We start from the raw sequence: 11,320 nt of genomic DNA on the forward strand, positions 1-11,320 counted from the left end.
CAGGAGCCCTTTCACTGACCCACACACAGATCAGAGTGGGTTCAGTCCAGGGGAGGCTAGCCTTTAATGAAAAAGGTTGGGCTCCTTTTTCTCACAAGTGTTAGCTTATTACACCCATACCCAGCTACTTGGGGAATATTTACTTAAAATATGGGTTTTGCAAACTTCCAGGTAATGAAGAGGAAACAAAAATGGAGGAAGAAAAGGAGGAAAGAAACAAAGAACTAGAATGTAAGGAGATGCCCATAAATTAGGAAAGTGCTGGAAAAATTGTGACACGTGAAAGCAATAGAATCTTTCACACCATAAGAAATTATAAAGAGATGATTGTGGAGAATCCTGGAGAGTATGAAATGATGTGAAGTGAAGTAAGCAGAACCAGGGGAACAGTGTGTAGAAGGACAATTTGATTGCAAAGAAAAATGCCTTTGAAAGTCTTAAAGACTGATCAATATAATAACCAACCACATCTCTAGAGAAGCTATGATAGCATCTACCTCTTGATAGAAAATTAACGGAGGGGCAGCTAGGTGGCGCAGTGGATAGAGTGCCGGTCCTGGAGTCAGGAGGACCTGAGTTCAAATCCAGCCTCAGATACTTGACACTTACTAGCTGTGTGACCTTGAGCAAGTCACTTAACCCCTATTGCCTTGGGGGGGGGAAGAATATTGATGAACTCAAAGTATAGCAATAGTAGATCAACATTTTTGAACTTTGTCAAATGTGTGGTTTCATTTTGCTTGATTGTACCTATTTGTTATAAAAAGGTCTTCCCCCCCTTCATTGTTCTGGGTTTTTTTTTTTGACTGGTGAGGGGTGAAAGGATAGGGATAACAATAGTGATACCAACCAAGAAGATGGCCATTAAAGCCTTTTTTTTAAATGCACAGGATAGAAGGAAATTCAGAAGGAAGCATAGACAGGGACACTCTTGAAAATGTGGAGTTTTATTCTTTTTAAAGAAAAAAAGCAAATAATTTGAACCTACATTAGTTCATAAAAGTCTTCCTATACTTTTCTGAATTCCAGAATTCAATAATTAGGGGGAATGAAAAAAAAATTATTGTATATAAAGACCAGGCACTGAGGATGGCCTTCCATCCACTAATTTCTCCCATTTCTCACCTCTTTAGAGCATCCTACCATTCATTATGAATAATCCAGAACAACACAGTCACCATTTAAAATTACTACTACAGTTTGTACCACCACTATCACTACTACTACTACTACTACTACTACTACCATCACTACTACTACCACTATTATCACCACTACCACCACCACTCTACTACTACTATTACTACTACTACTACGACGACCACTACCACTACTATTACCACTATTACCACCACTACCACCACCACTCTACTACTATTACTACTACTACTATACTACTACTACTACTACTACTGCTGCTACTACTGCTACTACTACTGCTGCTGTTGCTGCTGCTGTTGCTACTTCAAATCTTTATACAGGGTGTCCAAAGGCTTTCATTTTTATTTAAAAGCTTAAAACTACATTAAGACTTTTGGGATCCCCTGCATAGATTTAAAGTTTATAACCACAGATTGCACAAAGCTTCTCTCCCTGATTCCAGTGAAAACTCTCTGATTATTTCCAGCTAATCATATATGTTAATTCAGTTCTTGGACATTTTGGGGATGATGCAGCAATCTCTTCATTGGCCGCTGAGCTGAAAAAGCCTATGACTTAGAAGTCCTTAAAAAAAAGACTTTTAAAAAGGAAATGACTCCTGCTGGCAAAGCTATAAATTGGTCTAACAAGTATGGAAAGCAATTGTGGACTATGCCCCAAAATCACTAAGCTCTTTGTCCTAGTTATATCACTATCAAGCCAATACTCAAAAGAAATCAAAGAGAGAAGAGGACCCATCTATAACAAGTAGTAGCCCTAAACTAATAAGTGAAAATTCCAAACTGGAAACTAAGGGGGTACCTACCTATTGGGAACTAGCCGAACAAATTGTGATATAGAAATGCAATGAAATAATATCACACCATTTAAAAGGATGATATGGACAGTTTCAGAGAAAATGGGGAATAGCTCTATGAACTGATGCAGAGTGAAGTGAGTAAAGCTAGGAGGACAAGTATTCAACAGAACCAAAAGAACTACATATACAACAATAAATATGAAGGAATGCAAACCTAACCGTGTCAGGATTCAGATGAAATGCGTTGACTAATCCTGACTCCAGAAGACCTATGATGAATTCCTCTTCCGTCCTTTAGATAGAGAGGTAAGAGACCGTAGGTATGGAATCATGAGGGCATCAGAAGAGATGGTTGTGATGGTTTGTTTTGTTTAACTTTTTCTTTTTTTATATCAAGGGAGTACTCATTGACAAGTGACAGAGGTAGAAAAAAACAAAAAAGCCTCAATAAAACATTTTAAATCTAAATATAAATTTTAAAACATAGAATAGGGTACTTTGGGAATATGGATACATGATGGTCTATGTGCCAGAAACGATATTTATCTGTAGGCTTAACTCTTGGAAGTTGCTGAGTCCAAGACTAGATGGACAAGAACTAGAGGAGACACAAAGGACCTTATTCAACTGGGATAATGAAAAGAGCATTGTTTTGGAGTCCAAAAATTGAGGTTCGAACCTCAACTCTGCCTCTTAAGCAAATCACTTTACCTCTCCAAGAGCTTCACCTGAAAATGGCAATAATAGTACTTGCATTGTCTGCTTCACATAATTACGAAGAAAGTGCTTTGTAAACTTTAAAACTATATGAGAAGTCCCAAAAGTCTTAGTGCAGTTTTAAACTTTTAAATAAAACGGAAAACTTTTGAGACACCCTGTATAAAGATTTGAACTAGCAGTAGTAGCGGTGGTGGTGGTCAAGGCTGCAGCAGCAATAGTTGTAGCAGTAGCAGTAGAAACAGTAGTAGTAATTTTAAATGGTGACTGTGCTGTTCTGGATTATTCATGATGAATTCATGATGCTATAAGGAGGTGAGAAATGGGAGAAATTAGTGGATAAAAGGCCATCCTCAGTGCTGGTCTTTGTGCATGGTAATTTTTTTTTTCATTTCCCCCTAATCATTGAGCTTTCCTGTGTAACAAAGAATTTTTTAAAAATAATTTCAGCACGCTGAGTGAAGTGAGCAGAACCAGGAGAGCATTGTACACGGTAACAGCAACATTGTGTGATGACCAACATTGATAGACTTAGCTCTTCTCAGCAATACGATGATCCAAGACAATTCCAAAAGACTCATGAAAATGCTATCTACATCCAGAGAAAGAGCTATGGAGATCAAGAACTGAATGCAGATCAAGCATACTATTTTCCCTTTTTTTGTTTTTTGTTTTCTCGTGATTTTTCCCTTTTGTTCTTTTAAAAAATTTTTTTTCCTTTTGTTCTTTTTCTTCTTTCACAACCTGACTAATATGGAAATATATTGTACATGATTGCACATGTATAACCTAAATCAGATTGCTTGCCATCTTGGGGAGGGGCAATGGGAGGGAAGGAAGGAAAAAAACTTGGAACTCAAAATCTTATAAAAAATAAAGGTTGAAAATTATCTCTACATATAATTACAAAAAATAAAATACTATTTGCAAATAAATAAACAAATAAATAATTTCAGCAGAACTAATCAACACGTCTATTGTGTCTGACAAAATATGCAACATTCCATACCCATAGTCCCCCACCTCTTCAATGAAAGTAGGAAAATACCTTTTCTCATCTTTCGTTTGGGTGTCTGATCTAAGGAAAGAAGGGAGAAAGAAAGGAACGAACGAAGGAAGGAAGGAAAGTAGGATTTAAGGAAGGATTTATTAAGTATCTACTATGTACCAGTTATTATACTAAGTCATTTAGAAATATCCCATTTGACCCTTCCAAAAGCTCTGAGAGGTAGGTACTATTATTACCTCCATTTTACAGCTGAGAAAACTGACATAGACAAGAGTTAAGTAACTTACTTAGGGTCACACAACTAGTACATTCCTGAGGTCAGATTTGAACTCAGGGTTTTCCTGACTCCAGGCCTAGTGCTTTATCTGCTGTACTACCCTGGCTTCTTCTAAATGCTTTTTAGAATAGAAACCTGATTTCTTGGGTTGTATTTAAAGCTGGGCCAAGAGAGTGTTACCAGGACTTTGCCCCAAAGTAGAAAATCGAGGAAGTGCAGACAGCATCTCATAGGTGGGACAGCCATCCTAACCTTGGGATGATATAAATGTTGACTTGGTACAAGCACGGGAAGTAGATAGATAGATAGATAGATAGATAGATAGATAGATAGATGATAGATAGATGGATGGATGGATAGATAGATAGATAGATAGAAAGACAGATCTAGAGAGATTTACATCTCTCTAGATCTAGATCTATTATCTATATCTATTTATTATATATATAGAGAGAGCTATCTATGTAGATCTATCTATAATCTATCTATATCTATCTATATAAAAGTTTGTTTAGTTGGTAAAGATACAATCATTAAACACAGGGCAAGGATAAATTCTGCAAGACCAGAACAAATAAGAGTTGCAGTCAGAGGACAGACTCCTTGCGCCATTTTCTCCGTCACCTCACAATGTAAGTAGTCCTGGGTAACAATCACAGCATCCATTCAAGCTGCAGCTTTGGAATTGCTTGGTAACTACACAGAACAATTTCAACCTTGCTTCCCTGCATAGCTTACCTCCCATAACAGAGATTCTACCTTTATTCTGGGAGCACACTTTCTCCCCTGAGCCCCTAGCAGTAGTAGCCAGTACTTGAGCAGAGAAGAAAACTTCATGTGCCCTGGTTTCCCAGGGCCCACTTGCTCCCTACTTCCATCTCCTATTGCCCCAGTCACAAAAGTAGATACTAAGTGCTCTGAGACTGAGTCCTCTCCCTGAATGTTTCCTTTAAATACCATTGGCATGCCCTACCTCCCAAAAGGATAATACTTCACCCAAACCTGACAGATGGGTATTACTCTTAAACATTTCTGGGAAAGCAGCTACCAAGGTCAAGCCAGGACCATTAGTCATTTCCTTCCTCTTCTATATCTTCATGTATAATGGCTCCTTCCCCACTGTCTACATGTATCCTCAGGTCTCTCTTATCTTGAAAAATTCTTCCCTTGACAATTCCATGCCATCAAGCTATCATTCCATATCTCTCCTCTCCTTCTCTGCAAAGCTCCTAAAAAGAATCCTATATGCACTCATCCTCTACTTCCTTCTAACTCACTCACTTCTCATTCCCTTGAAATCTAGCTTTCACCTGACTACCCTACTAAAATTGCTCTTTTAAAGGTCACAGATAAGCTCTTCATTGCTAAATCCAGTGGCCTTTTCTCATCCTTCATTCTCCTTGATCTTCCTGCAGTATTTGGCACTATTTACCACTTCCTTTTCTTGAAGACTTCTCCTCCTCTCTTGGCTTCCATTAAATTTCTCTCTCCTGATTCCCTTCCTACGAGTCTCTTCACTGGTTGTTCTTTGACTCACTCTGCTCCTAAAGTGTGGTTATGCTCCAAAGCTTTGTCCTCTTCTTTCTTTTGTCTGTCTTCTCTCTATATTTCCTTCCTTGGAGATCTCATATTCTCACATGAGTTCAATCATTACCTCTATCCAGTATTGCTCCAATACCATTCAGAAATATTTATTAAGTGCTTACCATATGAAAAGCACTGTGCCAGATTCATATATCTAACCCCCATCTCTACCCTGAATTCCGCTCTAGAATCTCTTGTTTCCTATGAGATATTGCCACCTGGATATCCTGCCAAAATATCATATTTAATATATCTAAAAATGAACTAATTATCCTTCCTTCCCACCAAAAATCTATCTCTAGTCCCAATCTCACTATTTCTGTTGAAAGTTCAAAACTTCAGCTGTATTTCATCTCTCCCTCCCTCCTCATATTCAGCCATCCTCCATATCTCTCACACTTGACTTATATTGCTAACCCATTTCAGGCCTTTCTCACCCTTAGATTGTTATCATAACTTTCTAATTAGTTTCACTGTCTCTAATCTATCTCCTCTGGAATTCATCCTTTATCCAATTCCCGGAATAATTTTAAAGCATAAATCTGATCATATATCTTCCCTGATCAAAAAGAGTTAATAACACAGTTTGGCCTAGAATGCAAAGTACATGAGATTACTTTGAAATAAGTACATGAGATTCATGTGAAATAAGGCTAGAAAGAAGTCAAAGGTAGATTATGGAGGTTTTATTTTATCCTCTGGGTAACAGGGAATCACTTAAAACTTTTGATCAGGGAAGTGATCTTTAATTTCCACCTCCTAACTCCATGCATTTGTAGAAGAGGTCATCCTCCACGTTTGGAAAGCACTGTCTTCTTTCCTTTTAAGTCTCCCTTCACCTCTTCCGTATAGTCTTGTCCCATTTTTCCCTACTTAAAGTTCTCTCTTCCTCCTCAACTCTCTTAGTTAAACAACAACAACAAACAGTTTTATTGATGCTTTTTTGGTTACATACATTTCTACCATTTCTCAATCTACCAATCACAATCAAAACCCCCCTGGTAACAAAGTTGACTGAAACTAACACGCTGACCACTTCATTTACCTACAGTCCACCACATCCTCCTTTAGAATCAAGTTGAGTCATTGCATTGATGTAAGTTCAGATACCTTTTAGTATTATTTCTTTCACATTATTGTAGTCATTGTATATTTTTTTCTCCTGGTTCTGCTCACTTCTCTCTGCATCAGTTCATACAAATTTTACCCATAAACTTTTCTTAGAGCACTTTGCCTAGATTTCTCCTTTCCCCTTATTACACCATATCTCATATCATAGACAGCTGTACGTATCATATCCCTTGAGTAGATTGTATGGTAGTTGAAGATAGTGGTTAAATTATTTTTCATCTTTTTATTCTCAGGACCTCACACATTGCATTACATATAGTGGATGCCAACCGAATTAAATTGACCAAGTATTTTCACACCCTAGACAAAGTTTGATAATAGTCATAGCTTAGTGCTTTCTTTTTGAGTCTCAGTTTCCTCATCTGGAAAATGGGAATAATAATATCCCGCATACTTGCCTCACAGAGTTGTAAGACTCAAATGAGATAATGTCTAAAAAGCACTCTGCAAACTTTGAAACCCTGTATCAATTTCAGTTATTATTACATAACTTTGCAAGGTGGCTGGCAGGGCACATGGCTGCCCCAGTGAGTAAGACGTATTATTAGCTAATGATGAGAGAAGGCAAATCTGAGAAACCACAAATCTCTGAATGGAGCCAAAGTCCTTTACATTTCTGAGACTGGAGAAAGTCACTTTCTTTATCATTGGCAATCAGCTCCCATGTTGTGAGTCTCTAGCAATTGGCTGTCTGTCTAGGACTGGAAATGTAGCAGGTGACTGGAGGAAGGGAGAGAGACAAACATGGATAGACAGTGTGAGATGCCAGGTGAAGAGGAATTCAGCAATGGAATGAGCTTGGGAAGCAGAATATCTATCAAAGTGGGACAACTTTTGCCCAGTGGGCAAGACAAATTCTCATAAGGCCAAGACACTAGGAAGAGTCTCCAAGAGGTTCACCCATAATTCTTCATTCCCCACCTTGGAAGAAAGGAAACAAACATTTATTTGAGCACCTATTATGTACCAGGTACTGTGTTAAGCACTTCACAAATATTGTCTTGATTTGATCTTTACAACAACCCTGGAGAGGTAGGCACTATTATTATCCCCATTGAACAAACAAGGAAACTGAGTCAAATAGAAAATAGGTGACTTGCCTGGGGTCACAAAGCTAGTAAATGTTTAAGGCCAAATTTGAACTCAGGTCTTCTTGACTCTATCTGTCATGCCCCGTAGATGCCTCTGACCTTGGAAAAGTGTAAGGATTGTAGGTACTCCTAAAGAAACGTGTCTTCTAGCTTCCTAGAGAAGGCTTACCCTGAAGTTTTTAGTATGATTCCACATTGGTCCCTATGGTATGCTGTAAAGGAAAGAATACTAAATTTTGGAGTCAGAATACCTGGCTGAGAGTCTCAGCTCCTGTACATACTATGTGGTCTTGATCATGTTTTAATTTCTCTGAGCCTCCATTTATTCATGTGTAAAATGTGTACAATAATATAACACATAATCCAGGGTCCCTCCAAAGACTCTAGCCTCATACAGACTAGGTCATATTCTAGGGGTTGACCCCTTGTAGGTTCAAAACTTGAAGAGAGAGTCTATCTCCTAGAGTTAATCTAGCATAATCTCCAAAATAAAGCTTAGGTATAATGTATGTATAGCTTTCCCCAAATGTGGGTAACAGAGTCTACAAGTCCCATATAGGCACTCAATGAAGAATGTGGGTATTGGACATAGGGCAGCTTTTATTTTACCCTACAGAAAATACATAAGATGCTAAGGGCTCATGAAAGTCAAAACATCAACAACCCATCAGTTTCCTCTGGAATGTAACTGAACTTGGGCTTCTGAACAAGGCAACCCTTTGATATTTCAGGGAGTCCCTCTTTCAGACTCTCTTGAAACTCACTATTAGCACCCTATGGTTTTGACTCTCCCTCTGGTAGGTAACTATGCTTTCAGATTTTTCACATGTAAGTAACTGACTTGCTTTGTTCACCAAATAGAATACCATGTGGACTGTCTTCTTCTTCTTCTAAGGCCCATATGACATCAAGACATTTCTCTCTAAGCAGGAGTCCTTAAACTTTTCGTGAACCATCAGCAGTCTGGTGAAGCCTATATTGCCTACGTTCATAATTAAAGGAAATGTTCAATTTCAGTTAGAGGATGGTAAAAATAAAGATGTAATTTCCCCCAAAGTTCATGGATTCCCTGCTATGAGGGGGGAGTCCAGGTCCCCTAAGCTAAGAATTCCTGTTTTAGAGCGTCTAGTGCTAAACAAAATCAATGCAACCAAGATTAAAAGAAAATCAGAAAGCTGGGGGGAAATTTTTACAGCAAGTGTCTCTGATAAAGGCTTCATTTCCCAAATATAAAGAGAACTGAGTCAAAGTTACAAGACTACAGTTCATTCCTCAGTTGAGAAATGGTCAACAGATATGAACAGACAGTTTTCAAATGGAGAAATCAAAGCTATCTATAGTCATGTGAAAAAATGCTCTAAATCACTATTGATTAGAGAAATGCAAATTGAAACAACTCTGAGGTACCACCTCACACCTATCGGATTGGCTAACATGACAGAAAAGGAAAATGATAAATGTTGGAGAGGATGTGGGAAAATTGGCACACTGATGTACTGTTGCTGGAGTTGCGAACTGATCTAATCATTCTGGAGAGCAATTTAGAACTATGCCCAAAGGGCTATAAAACTGTGCATACCATTTGATCCAGCAATACTACGACTAGGTTTGTATCCCAAACTGATCATGAAAAAGGGAAAAGGACTCACATGTATAAATATTGATAGCAGCTCTTTTTGTGGTGGCAAAGAATTGAAAATTGAGGGGATGCCCATCAGTTGGGAAATGTCTGAACGAGTTGTGATATACGGATGTAATGGAATACTATTGTGCTATAAGAAATGATGTGCAGGCAGACTCCAGAAAAACTTGGGAAGACTTGTATGGACTGATGCTGAGGGAAGTGAGCAGAACCAGGAGAATATTGTATACAATAACAGCAACACTGTGTGATGATCAACTATGATTGACTTAGCTCTTCTCAGCAATGCAATGATCCAAGACAATTCCAAAAGACTCATGATGGCAAATGCTATCCACATCCAGAGAAAGAACTGATAGAGTCTTGAATGCTGATTGAAGCATACTATTTTCATTTTATTTCACTTTATTTTTTATTATTTTGGTTTTCCCCTTTTGTTCTGTTTTTTTCTTTCACAACATGACTAATATGGAAATGTTTTACATGATTGCATATATATAACCTGTATTAAATTGTTTACTGTCTTAAGGAAGGGGTTGGGGCGGGAGGTAAGGAGAGAGGGAGAAAATTTGGAACTCAAAATTTTATTTTAAAAAATAATGTTAAAGGGGCAGCTAGGTGGCTGCCCTGGAGTCAGGAGGACCTGAGGACCTGAGTTCAAATCCAATCTCAGACACATAACATTCACTAGCTGTGTGACTCTGGGCAAGCCACTTAACCCCAATTGCCTGGCCAAAAAAAAAAAAGGTTAAAAATTGTCTTTACATGTAATTCGAAAAAATAAAACACTATTTTAAAAAGAGGTTTAATGCTAGAATTACTGAACTCAAGAATTCTAGAATTTTGAGGGTTCCCTGTGTAAAGCAACTCCTGTAGTTGGTGCTAATCAAGAAATCTTCCCTCTTTGGTTTGAAGGCTTAATCCTGGAATCATGATAACTAAGGAATTAAAATTCCCCCTTCTCTTACACAGGAGGTTGGGATTCAGTAAGAAAATGTTCTTGAATTCACCTCTCAGGCTATGAATAAACACCCTGCCACATGTTTTTACTGTAAATCACAGTTGCAGCTGGGATCTGGGATGGGAGAAATTCTATCCCCTCCTTGGGTCACTTTTTCCCTTTGCTACACTCAAGAAAAAGACAAAAGAAAAAAAAGTGAAGAGGTAATCATGAAAACCAGTAGTTGACCATCTTGCTTCTATAGGCCAGGAAGAAAGGTGACTGATCCTTAGTTGGCCAATCACCCTGTGCACCTCAGTTGCCTCCAAAAAAATGGCCTACACTAGGGGTGCATCCTTAATAATCCTTAACAAAAGAATTTGTTGTGTAAAACTTGGACTCGGTCAAAAGGCGACACCCAAGGACCTAGAAGGTCACATGTGGCCTTGAGGCCACAGATTCCCCACCCCTGACCCTACACCCTATTGTTTCATCAAGTTAATTGGATAACTCCTCAAATTGACTACATTCCTCCCTTCTACAAGTAACACATGTTCTATGTATTTCATAGGATTGTGAGAATCAAATGTTTTTTTGAATTAAAGCATTTTAAAGGCTCTATATACATGTTAACCATTATGATTATAGCAAGTATACACTCTGGCTTCACTCTCTCAGAGTGAGGCTGAGATATCTTCCTTATGGTATGGTCCTGAGGGGTGTGGGATATTTTTCTCTCATACTGTTGGCTTGAGCTCCCACCAATTGTGCTCCTACTGTTAACCACCAATGAGGGACTGATGCCCTAGTTCCATTTAAAGACTTAGCATCAATTACTTTGACAAAAGGATATTTACAACAAGAACCAAAATACAAACATCTCCCACTCCATGATACCTCTCTCCTATACAACCTTGGTCTCTGGAGAGAGTGGGCTCAAACTTAGTTCAATTACTACGTGACATTGAC

The sequence above is a fragment of the Phascolarctos cinereus genome, unplaced genomic scaffold (assembly GCF_003287225.1).
Source record: "Phascolarctos cinereus isolate Bilbo 61053 unplaced genomic scaffold, phaCin_HiC Scaffold_1;HRSCAF=81, whole genome shotgun sequence".
NCBI lineage: Eukaryota > Metazoa > Chordata > Mammalia > Diprotodontia > Phascolarctidae > Phascolarctos > Phascolarctos cinereus.